Source organism: Trachurus japonicus, chromosome 18 (assembly GCF_045865225.1).
Source record: "Trachurus japonicus isolate A0001 chromosome 18, Traja_1.0".
Taxonomy (NCBI): Eukaryota; Metazoa; Chordata; class Actinopteri; order Carangiformes; family Carangidae; genus Trachurus; species Trachurus japonicus.
The window spans coordinates 13802021-13814287 of record NC_140924.1 but is presented as its reverse complement, the minus strand read 5'-3'; the positions used below and the strand labels follow the sequence as shown (position 1 = coordinate 13814287).

Sequence of the window (12267 nt, the reverse complement as noted above, 5' to 3'; positions counted from 1 at the left end):
AGAGGGACAGTGGACACATGGAGGAAGCCAAACCAGGAGTTGAAGGTGTTGGACATGATCAGAGTTTAGTTTTGTCTCCTCTCAGTCTTTTCTCTGTCACGTTACATGTGGATGAAAACTGTCCACTGAAGAGAAGAAGACTTCTCCTGTGTCCGTCCTCAGTGTCTCACACTCATGTCCAACCTCAGAACAAAACACTGACACACAAACATCAAAGTGTCTCAGTCTGTGAATCTGTCAACGCTGCTTTGGACCAATAAAGTTGAGCCTGTCAAAGTAAAAGTCTGGGACGGTGCTGCTGATATTGGTCAGGATCAGTGTTTGGTCCTCACTCATTTTACCCAGAGTTTGACTCTACGGGAAACAGGAAGTTAAAATAAACAAGTGGATCACTGTGTGCAGCTGTTCCTGGTCGCAGTCCTCTCAACACAGAACTGAAGTCGCCTCCAAATCAGTGAAGGGAGAGAGGGACGGACGGACACAAACACACCTTCTATGTTCTTAATCACTTTGTAAAGAAAGACACTGAAAACAGCAACAGCAGCAGAAAACAGGAGAACCAGGAGAACCAGGAGAACTTTGGCCCGGCCTTGAAGACGTCCTGTAGTCGACACAATCAACAACAACATGAGATTGAAACTGTTAGAGCCATTTTGTATATTACACATAAGGTGATTTGTTGGATTTATCCTAATTTTGTATATTTGAGGTTATACGAGTGCCTCTTAGTTAATAACAACTGCTCTCTTCTTATTGGCTGAGACATGCGTAATGTGATGTGTGCGTACTTCAGTTATGACTATGGAGGCGAGGAGAGCACGCTAGTTTTTGACCGTGCTCATGATTATTGCCTAATTTTGGATTGCTGCACAGTTTTTAAAAAATCTTTTTGTTGTAACTCGAAGAAAGGTTTCAATAAACCCTCGTGAGAAAGAAGAACTGTGGAGTTTTTGTGGCTTAAGACACGTCAACTACTGTACATGCTCGCGCTCCATATTTTTAGTGTGTTTAAAAAGTAAAAAGAGACGGAGCCACAATTACAGAAATAATAATAAACAATAAAACAACATTATTGATTAATTCACAGAGTTCAATTCTATTTTGACCTGTGACTCACAAACATTTATACAAACCTCCTCTGTTCCTTATTTCTTTATATATTCTGAGACCAACAAAACCAACAAAACCCAGGAACATCAGGAGACCCGGTAGACCCAGTAGAACAATGACCCAGTCTGGAAGAGATTCTGTAATTGACACAAACAACATGAGATCAGATGTTAGTGTTGTTGTCAGTCAACGGTGAAGTGACTTGAATGATCCAGAACAAACAGAGACTTAAAGCCTTGTTCACATGTCTCATCACAGCAGCAGCACACACACACACACACACACACACACACACACACACTACATACCCAGTAAGTTCTCAAACATTTCATGACGATAGACAAAGCAAACAGCAGCAACAGCTGCAAACAGGAGAATCATGGCAACCATGGGAACCATCAACCAAACTGGAGGACGTTCTGTAGACGACACAAACAAATATTAATGAACGATAAAACAAAGTTGAGTTGAACTCTGAGCTCAGTCTACAGCTCTGACATCACACTGACTTACAATCACTTCCTGGTCAATTCAATGTTCACACAAAATGAGTCACACACACACCCTACCTCTTTCATTTATACACGATATATACACGTCATAAATCAGCAGAACAGCAGCAGCCAGTGAGAACAGGAGACAAATGACACCAAAGACAATGAAGCCCCAGTTCACAGGACGTCCTGCAGTCAACGCAAACAACAACATGAGATTAAAACACTATAAACAATGATGTGAAACATTAAAACACATTTCTGATGAGTCCATGTCCTCTGACCTTTGACCTGCAGTGTAACTTGACTCTGCCTCTCCTCTCCCCCCCTCCCTCTGAGGATGCAGCTGTAGCTGCCACTGTCTCTGGTGGTGGGTCTCCTCAGAGTGAGGCTGAGGTCTCCGGTCCTCAGAGCGTCAGTCCTCATGGACGTCCGTCCTCTGTAGTCCTGGTTCTGGTCTCTGAGTTCGTCTCCGTCCGGCTGACGCTGGTGGACGGTTGAAGGACGGAGGTCGGAGCGGCTCCACACCACTGAAGGCTCATCCAGGTCAAACTTAGGAAAGTCACAAAGCAGCAGGACAGACCCCACCCCCTCATATGTCTCCATAGCTGAGGCATGCTGGGAAACTGAGGACACAGACAGATGTGAGCCAGAAACCAGAAGATAATCAGACTCTGATAAAGATCCAGTGTTTGACCTGGAACTGCAGTGAACCACCAACAGTCTCATCAACACAGACTCACACACCACAGACCTAAGGAACCAATCCTGTGGAGACGGAGGTGGAGCTACATACACCTGACACCTTGTTAGTAAGAGTTACAGTTTTTTTCCCCGATTGCTTAAGCATTATTTTGAAAACTGGGCCTGGTTTGTCAAAATACTACACACAATTAGCAGAATGAGCTAAAGGAAACACTCTTGTAAAAACTATACACTACTTTATAATATGGAAATACATATGACTTAATTCAGTTTGAACCAGTTACACACTGTTGTGCGTAACCTAAAAAACTTTTAGCAACTCTACTTGTCAGTGATTAGAGCACTGTAAGTGAAGTACACAGAGATAAAATATACAATATACTCACCAAACACTACACAAGACCAATGCTGCAGACTGATGAAAATATAATTTATTTTTCTCCATAGACCCAAATCAGTCAACATGTCAACAAAAAATGTTCCAGTTTTCATGCTACTACAGTACCAGTGTAAGCTCAGCAAATATTAGACAACAGAAAAGAAAAGAAAATAATCTGAGGGGAAAAAAACCCATTGAAAATACAGTACAGACAATACTAGACATTCTCTCTTCACCTCACAGGATCAGGCCAGAGAATTTTAGCTGATATCCTCATTGGCAAGACAACATGTGAAGTCTTGAATGTCGAATCCTAGTCACAGGCCTCCATGGCCTGAATGAAGGGAACCTGAGCCTGGGGCCAGAGACTGAAACCCTCCACTACCATACAGAGAAAAACTCTTTGATTGGTTTAGAAACGGAGTGTATGGTGTATACTGTATTGTGAACTATGGATGGTGTTGACACCAGCTCTGGACCAGAGCAGAGCGGTGGAATGACTCATTGTCCCAAAGGACAATGTTTTGCATCTGGTGCATTTCCGACTCCTTTCATTTTTGTTGAACACAGGTGAACTCACCTGCTGCATTTTTATAGTGCTTAAAGGTGTACAGAAAAGAAAATTGAATTTAAGCCCACTCTGGGTCATAAAATTAGTTTAATAACTCATCTATCAGACGATGTAGGCCAAACTTTGTGCAAAATTCTATTTTTCAGTAAATCCGGGATGTAAGTGTGTGTTTTTTTTCCCGCATTGGATAATGCAGACGCACGGATTATACGTCAGCCTGCTCACGATTCATCAGCCACTGATATTGGATCCGTAATCCGTCATTCAAACGTCTGAGACACACACACACACACGGAGCTCGGGCTCGCCCCAAGCTTTGAATATCCCGCCCGCTCGATAACGACCAATCCAATTCGTTTTCCTTACTCGGGTAAACTCGTGTTGCAGCTCATCACAACTCGGCGCAACAAACAGGACAAACGGCCGATTTAAACTGTACCCCTTTAAACCTTATCAGTGTGTCTACAAATGAGCTATTGCGTGTTTACGTACCTGATGGTTGTGTCTTACCAATTGGCTCATCGGTGTGGTAATTTGACAGTCAGTGCTTTAGCATTGCAAGGAAGTGACATCAAGACCCCCCCTCCTGCGATTGCAACATTAAAAACTGGGCTACAATAATATCGTCAATGTTGTTGCCCAGCGGACTGAGACACTTTAGGGGGTTATTATTTATGGCCCGTCTTCTTTTTGCTTTTCCACTAGCACTCAAGCGTGACGTCCGACACGAGAATCAAAACCCGCTAATTTTAAAAACACACTGACAACAATGCCCACTAGGGGAGACTAAACCGGCTGAACATTTAGCTGCAGGCAGACAATAAACACACACAACTTACGTTTCAGGAACTAACATGTGCACAGCTCTGTAGCGAACCGAATGTCCCGTACCGAAATGGTTCAATACATGTATCGTTACACCTCTGGCGCCCACTGATTTGTACTGAGACTGTTGTTATTCTGTGATGAGTTACCTGAGTTAAATGACTGCTGTGTGGAAAACCACGCTGTGGTCTGTATCGAAGTGCAGACGAGTGAGTTTGGAGCTGACGAGAGGATCGAAAAAAGAGAGTGAGACGATGCAGCTGTAGCCGCCGTGATATGACAGAACTATGAAGGAATCAGGTGTGATGGAAAAGCACCTAAACAGAGTTGAGTAGAACTGTGTAGTGGAAAAGGTTCCAATGTAATAGTAACTGGTAGGTTATTATTGTGCGTCTGCCCCAATTACTGAAGCAGTGGCGGCAATAATTTAGTCGTGGTGGGCCGCCACGAATGCATGTAGCAGAAACCCTGTTGTGTGAGGCTGAAATTGTGCTGATAGTGGTGCAAATCTGGGTCGATGTTTTGCTCGAGTGTAAGGTTTTGATAATTGTGTAATACTTTTGATTTTAGTGTTTATCCAATCAAAAAAAAGTAAAGTCTGTATAAAGTGAAACTATTTTTTTTTTTTTCTGAGTTAGTCCCATTGCAGACATATGTCTTATTAATCATCCTGCCAAATTTGAATGCTAGAAAAATTAAGCTAGTGTGCAAATTTAGGTTTTAAAATCATGAAAAAATCAAGCAGTTCTCTCAGCTCTGGAAGCTGGGGGCGTGTCTGCTGCAGGCACTGAAGTCACGCCCACTTGGGGAGCTTTGTCAAATGTCAAGTGTTAATCAAATACCACTCAATCAAAGTCCTCTTGTATAGAAGCACAGAGAGGATGCTGGAGCACATGTTGATTTTTGCAAATTATTGAGGTGTGGTTGGTGACGTTGACATTGAGTCTTCTTCAGAGCAAACAGAGCATTTTTATGAATGACAACTTTAAACAGGGTGCCTATCTGTTTGGAGGAGCAGGAGAGCCACGTCATCAAAAACAGCCAATGTGATACCACACAGCACAATTAAAGTAACAGTCCAATGCAAATGTTACAAATAGATTACAATGTAGAGATAATACAATACAAAATAACGTACAGAGCAAGCAAAAGCCACGTATAAGGCACCAGTTATAAAAAACAACACAAGTTAATATCTTCACTGAGACCAAAAGGCTCAATGGTGTTCATGATTGCGGGGGAATTCTTTTGATCCCCCGGAATTTCAAAGTTGCTACAGAGCCGTGTTTGGCCTGATTGTATTGCTTTGCCATTGCATATAAGGTTCTTGGTGCGAATGGCATTTTTATGTTCAGCGATTCTGGCTTTCAGGTAGAAATGGGTACTGAATTCTGTACTTTTATTGGTACCAACCGATTTCCCACCAAAGTACTGAGTTTCGATTCACGTGAAGGCAAACAGTACCACACTTCGGTACCTGAATGCACCTTTGTGTCGTGTGCTTCATCAAGAGTGGATACAGTCTATGGGATGTCTGCCTGATGTAAATAGACCACACATACACACAAAAAGTACCGAAAACGACCTCCAATTGAGATTGCTTTTGATAGATTTCGATTACCAGCTATGGTCATATCTCCTTGATATCACACGGGAGCAGGGGCGGATTGGCCATAGGGAGTACCGGGAGTTTTCCCGGTGGGCCGGTCACTAATGGGCCGATAGGCGGCCGTTTTTTATTTATTTATTTATTTATTTAACTTTTTTCCGCCATGCCTCGCCTTGCCTATTGTAACTCTCCCGGCTCAGGGAGAGAGACATGCATCGGCTCGGCCTACAGTGCTCAGCTGCAGACACAGCAGAGAGGTGACGATTGGCCCAGTGGCTTGTCTACCTGGCCCAATGGCCCTATGAGAGGCTACAGAGGCCCAGGAGTCCCACCCACGCATGTTGTAGACCCCCCCCTCGTCCAATCACTTTTAATGATGAGGAGTCATGATGAGAGAGAGAGAGCGAGAGAGAGAGAGAAAAAAAAAACACCAGCGCACGAAAACGGAAAAGAAAAGTAAAAAAAAACGCAAAGGCAGCGCGGAAAAATGGAGGAAAGTAACAGAAAAAGAAAAGCTCTAGCAGCACAGACTGCTGAAAGTACAACAATTACGCAGATGTTTGCTGCAGGGGCCGCCTGGCTGGAGCTAGAAGCCCCGATGCTGCAGCTTCAGCAGCAGGTCCTTCACGTGAGTCTGAAGGGAGTGAGGCTCCCATTACCAGTGCCCTTATGGTGCAGGAGGAGGCTGAAAAAATAAGTGTTGAGGAAGACTCTCCACCATGTGAAGGAGGTAGTGATTGTTAAGCAGGTATGTGCTTTCCAGAATGGTGTGGATAAACATTCATTAAAATACTGTAAATGGTCCAGAACGGTTGCTATGAACGTTACTTGACATAATAAATAGCTATAGCTAATAACTCTGATGGTGTGGTGTGTTACAGCTAAATCTAGTTATCTAAAGTATTGGAAAACAATAACTATATTCATATACTATCCTCATTAATTGATTAGTTGCTTTTATTAAAGTGCCCTCACTCAAATTTGGTCATGAAGGACATTGAGCTAACAACTTAACAAATATGTATGCTCCATATTTTTTTCAGTCAGTGTTTATGGTTTATTGTCCTTTCAACAGTTTAACATTATATAGTTAAAATTAATAAAACACAGATTAACTACTGTTACAGTAAAACATCATTCTGCATACATATTACTCATGATGCAGTACACAAATTACAAGTATTTCTTGTCATGCTTCATTGTCTATACATTATGTTGAGCTGTACTGTCTTTCTAAGATAAAATTAGTGTTTGTCCATTTTTCAGATCATTGTACTATTGTTTTCCATACTTTAGCCAACTAGCCAAAGTTCTGATTGCATGCAGACTCATTATGTGCATGTAATTTTGTCCAAACTTAACTTATTCCACACTATTCCTCTACTTTGTTGTATATTGTATATCGTTTAGTAGTGGTGTTATTAAGAGCTTGTGTGTTTGTATGTACATCAACAGTGCTAGTTGGCAAAATATCCGCGTGCAGATAGTGGGCCGGTCTGGACCAAAAAGTCCAGGGCCAAATTTTTGTCCCAGTCCACCCCTGCACGGGAGAGTGATAGTGAAACCTGTAGATCACCTGTGTTGACGTGAACTCCGCTCTGTGAGTCAGAACAATAGACAGTCAGAGTAAAAAGCCAAATATTCATCAACAATCTGCTCAAACTACAGAAATGCGAACACATTAGATATTTTACTATGATAAAATATATAGATGTAGCCTACTGCTGCTTCATCCCACTGACTGCAGGTAGTAGCTAATGCAGTCTAACATGTTTTAGATAGGCATGATCATCTTTACTTTGAAACTGTAGAGACTGAGTGAGTCTCTGGGCATCATAGCCACAAAACTGGAGCAGGGCAGAGGTTAGCGTGTGGTTATCTGGCAACCTCGAGTCTGGGGGCAGGGGAGGGGAAACAACGCGCTGCAGTGTTTTGAATTTGACTGCAGCAACAGCTTTGCCCGCAGTCTAACATACAGCTCCTTTAAAGGTAATGCCCGTGCACGGGTGTGTGAATGATTTTATGTCTGAGGAGTTGGAGCAGTGTGTACAGTGACTGCAGCGGTTGAAACATACAGGTGGAGGTGGGAGCCAGGGGGTGCGCGGCTGTCAGTATGGACAAGGCTATCCTTGAGATTATGTACACGTCTAAATGTGATAAGTGGAGGCTGTGTAGAGATGCCTTTTAAAGAGGGATCCCTTTTGATAATGTTCCTCTAAAGATGAATGAGAAAAACCTCTGGCTCTGAAGCGCTCACTCGTAGAGCTTGGTTTTTCCCAGAAGTCTGTTTGCTCTGAAGAAGAGTCAATGTCGAAACATCACCAACCGCACCTCGATAATTTGCTAAAATTGATCATGTGCTCCAGCATCCTTTCCCTGCTACTATTCATCTCCTGCACTGAGACACACCGGTCTGCAACTTAGTCGGTCAGCTGAAGCGCGGAGGTTCTCCTCCTTCGTTTCTCCTCCTTCGTTTCTCCTCCTTCGTTTCTCTAGACCTAATTACCCAGAATGCTTCAGTGATGAAAAGGTTTGTTTCTAACTATCAATTTCATCCACATTAAAGAGCAACATGTGGTTCAGAAGCAGGACAGAGACACAGCTGAGCTTTAGTTTACCTCGATCGATCACAGTATCAGGTCACCACCTCTCAAACATGGCGCTCACAGCCCGAGTCTGTGTGTAATTTATTGAAATTAAATAGGATGGAAGTTTTTCTCACCGTATAGCAGCGTCACAAACACCACAAACATCTTCATCTTCTCTATAAACCAAAGTCCCGTTAAAGCTGCTTCTTCCTCGAGGGAGTGACAGTTAAAACCAGACTGGACCAGAACACTGCAGCGACAAACGTTTATTTCCGAATTTAACAGGAAGTGGAGACAGACCGACTTTCACAGAGCATCAACTGACAGAGAAGACTGGTGTTGCCCAGCAACTAATTTATTTCCTGTTGAGTCAATGACATACTTTCATCAGGTCCCTGTCACGCAGTGTAAATAATCTCCACCCATCATTATGAATTCAGTGTTAAAAATAATTTGAATTAATTTGTTGAGGATGTGGAACAAAATGTAAAATCACCATTGAATTCTACTGGACAAAAGACTCACAAGGCTGTGAGGTTCTGCATTTATTAATCCAAACGTAACCGTTGCATATTAAAAAATCTCTGGACTGGTGTACACAAATTTAAATCAGCCTATAACCTGCAGGGCAGTGGATGGCTGTACCCAGGTGATGGCACCCTCTTCCTGTTGAGTATGGTAACATAAGAACGAATACTTAATAATAAAATGTCCTTTCAGTGGCACATATCCAGGGAGATGAAGCTCAGAGTGTACAGTGCCTCTGTCATCTCAGTCCTCCTGTATGGCTCGGAAACATGGCCGCTGTTTATATACAAATAAATATACATTTTGAGCTCGTCTTGTGTCGATCACCACCCTGAAGAGATTTAAAAACACTGTTACATCCTATACTTTGGCAGTTTTTCTCTGGAAGCAATTTATTTGCAGTTGATAAAGACAGAGTGAGGAATGTAAGCCAAACTGACAATAACAGAAACACCATGAAGCAGCAGGTCCTAGTGGGACTACAGGTAGAGTTGCTTTAAAGCTTGAAGGAAAAAAACTTTTACTTTGGACCAGAGTGGAGGCAGAGTCAAGAACTGATCGCTTTGTAGCAGCAGAACTAGGTCTTTGTACATTGGGAGTGCTGTGGTGAAATGAAAAAAAAAAAAACAGGCTTCACACGCATCAAGTAGAAGGAAAAAACCTCAAAGATTTCAATCAATATAAGACAAAGAGCTGTTTGACAGAGAAGCCAGAACGGTGAAACATCAAGTATTTAAGTAGCTGAGAGTTAAAAAAGAGTACACGACATGTCCAACTCCTGACAGAAACGAAACATACGATCATCACATCATGAAACAATACAGGATTGAATATAGAGTAGCATCCTCCTGTCTTCATCCATCGTCCATTAGCTCCTTCGCCTCAATCTTCTCTCTGGTCCAAAGTCAGATACTATCGATAATCACAAATTGATCAACAGACCAATCCGTCTGATTGATCAGCCACCAGAGGAGTTGGATCAGTGGAGCTGCTTCTGTTCCTCATGTCGACTGTTTCAGCTGCAACCTGAGTTCTCTCTGTAGACGAGACAGAAGACAGTGAGACAGAGACAAACAACCAGAGACAAACAACCAGAGACAAACAAACAACTCTGACCTTTGACCTTGAGAGACACAAATGTCCACAACGCAAATGTTCCCCTCGTGCTGTTGAGTATGCAGATGTAGTATCCTGTGTCTCTCACTGTGGGGTGTTTCAGGGTCAGACTGAGGTCTCCAGTTCTCAGCAGGTCTTCATTCATCTCTGTTCGTCCTCTGTAAACCTGGTCCTGTTCTTCAGGCTGATCAGAACTGTTCTCAGACACATGGACCTTCATCTTCTTGTTGAATCCGTACCACCACTCCACTCTGACGTCTTCAGACAGACCAGCTGTGGTCTTGACGGGCAGCTGGACAGACTCCACCCCCTCCTCCACCTGTTGCTCTGAGAGACAACAAACCACATGATGATGTCATCAGACAGCAGGTTTTAATCTCTTTACTGAAGCATCACAGAGCCGTAGAGGTTCCACATCATTTTATGTTTTAAGTTAAAAAACTGTGACTTATTACACATGTACTGCACAAACCACCTGTCGGACAGTTTGGTTAAGTTGGAAAGATTTGAACTTCCGGGTTCAATACGTCGTTAAGTGATCAAGTTAAAGGTCAACTCTACTGACAGAACTGCTGTTTGTGGAATCCTTTTACTTTTTGTCCAAAAACTTGGTGTAAAGTTTATGTAAAGATGAAGTAAAAAAATAAATAAAATAAAAGCGGAGTTCCCCATTTCACATCTCGATCCTGGTTGTAAGTCAATACCGTCCTAAAAACCTTACAATTCAATAACTTCACTGTTACACAGTTACATAAATGTTCCCAAATGACTCCACACATCAATGGTCTCCTGTTGGTTGTAGGACAACACTTACTTTTGCATAATTTAGGGGAATTTATTTTGGGATATATATCGAATAATTGTACTATTATACAGTGTAGTGACCCCAAAATAAATGTCTTTCCCCCAAACTGACACTTCACTGTATAATAGTGGAGTTGTTGAATTCCTTTCTCATTAAAGATTCCTCCAAAATCAATCAAAAGCATAGCCTAGAAATCTAGCAGCAAAAATATTTGCTCCGTAGGTGGGTCTAGAAACGAGCCATAGGAACTTTTTGAGTCTCGAACACCGTTTGTGTTCACCAATCACAGCGCTCTATCTGTTTAGAGAGTCGTTGGGCGGGCTTAACGCGATGACGACATACATTTCAATTGGCTTGTCAGGCTAGCGTCATCCTGCACTTTGCTCTGATTGGTCGTAGCGCTACCCTATTGCGTGCAGAGGCAGTTTGAAAGACAGCCTTCATCCCACCCCCTGGATTGAGCCGAGGTCTACGGTCGTTGCCAGACTAGACATGTTTATAATATAGTCAGGCTTGTCAGGCTATCAAAAGCACATTTTTACAAAGTGTTGTACAGTACATCCATGAGGAGACCATTGGTGTTGATCTGACTTTTTAGTGATCTGTCCAGCTGGTTTTGTGAAATTCAGGTTTTTAGCTCCTCGTTTTTTTTTAGCTCCTTGTTAAAATGTATTGATCCTGAAAATTTGAATCTGTGTCAGATCTGTTGGGCCAGTTACTGACATCACATGTGAAAAACAGTCTGACTTCAGACAGACTTCTCTCCTCCACTTCCACCTCTACCTGCCTACCTCATGAGATGAGTCAGGTGAGGATGAAACATTGGAAGATAATGAGGTTGTGTTTGTGCTCGTGGTCTTATGCTGTTTTAAGTGTCTGTCTTTAACTATAAGAGGACGGAGGATGAACGGTCTATTGTCAGGAGGGAGTTACAGATAAAGGAAGGAAACAACTGTGGACGCTGAGGGGAATCGAAACTAAGACAGGTTTACCCATAAAACACCCACAGCCCAACATTAATTAGAAGCAAAACGACCCACAGGCCAGTTGGTGTTGTCACCCACATGTTGTTAAACATCTAGAGGCAGAAGTTACTACAACTGTGTCTTCAATAGACAATACAAATACTAAGTATTTTAAAGCTGTAGGAACGTATACTGTATCTGTGTCATATCCACATGAATCAGTACTGAAGTCCAGATGCAGTTTAATTCTGTTTATTGAAGCAAAAATTAATTTAAAAAAAAGGAAAGACAAGCAACTGTTGCACAAAAACATCAAGTTATACCTAATGTGATTGACCATAACAACAAACTCTCTTTGTCCAAACTCCTGCCACCACCCAGAAAGGTCAAAAATACATATACAAACACACTTTGAGCTCCTCCAGTGTGTCAATCACCACCCTGAAGACATTTTAGACTCACTGTTACATCCTATAATCTGGCAGCTTTTTATCTGCGAGCAATTTATTTGCACTGGAGTCTCTGACGTCATCGCGCTGAAACGAACCGATCCGTGTCCTTCAGTCAGAGTT

The 12267-nt window shown here is 42.4% G+C and overlaps 1 protein-coding gene across 1 annotated transcript in view; it reads right to left on the bottom strand.

The window, feature by feature from the left end:
• LOC146968871 (uncharacterized) overlaps positions 1-12267 on the bottom strand; it is a 216141-nt gene that overhangs the window by 165234 nt on the left and 38640 nt on the right. The gene's annotated exons all lie outside the window — the stretch shown is intronic.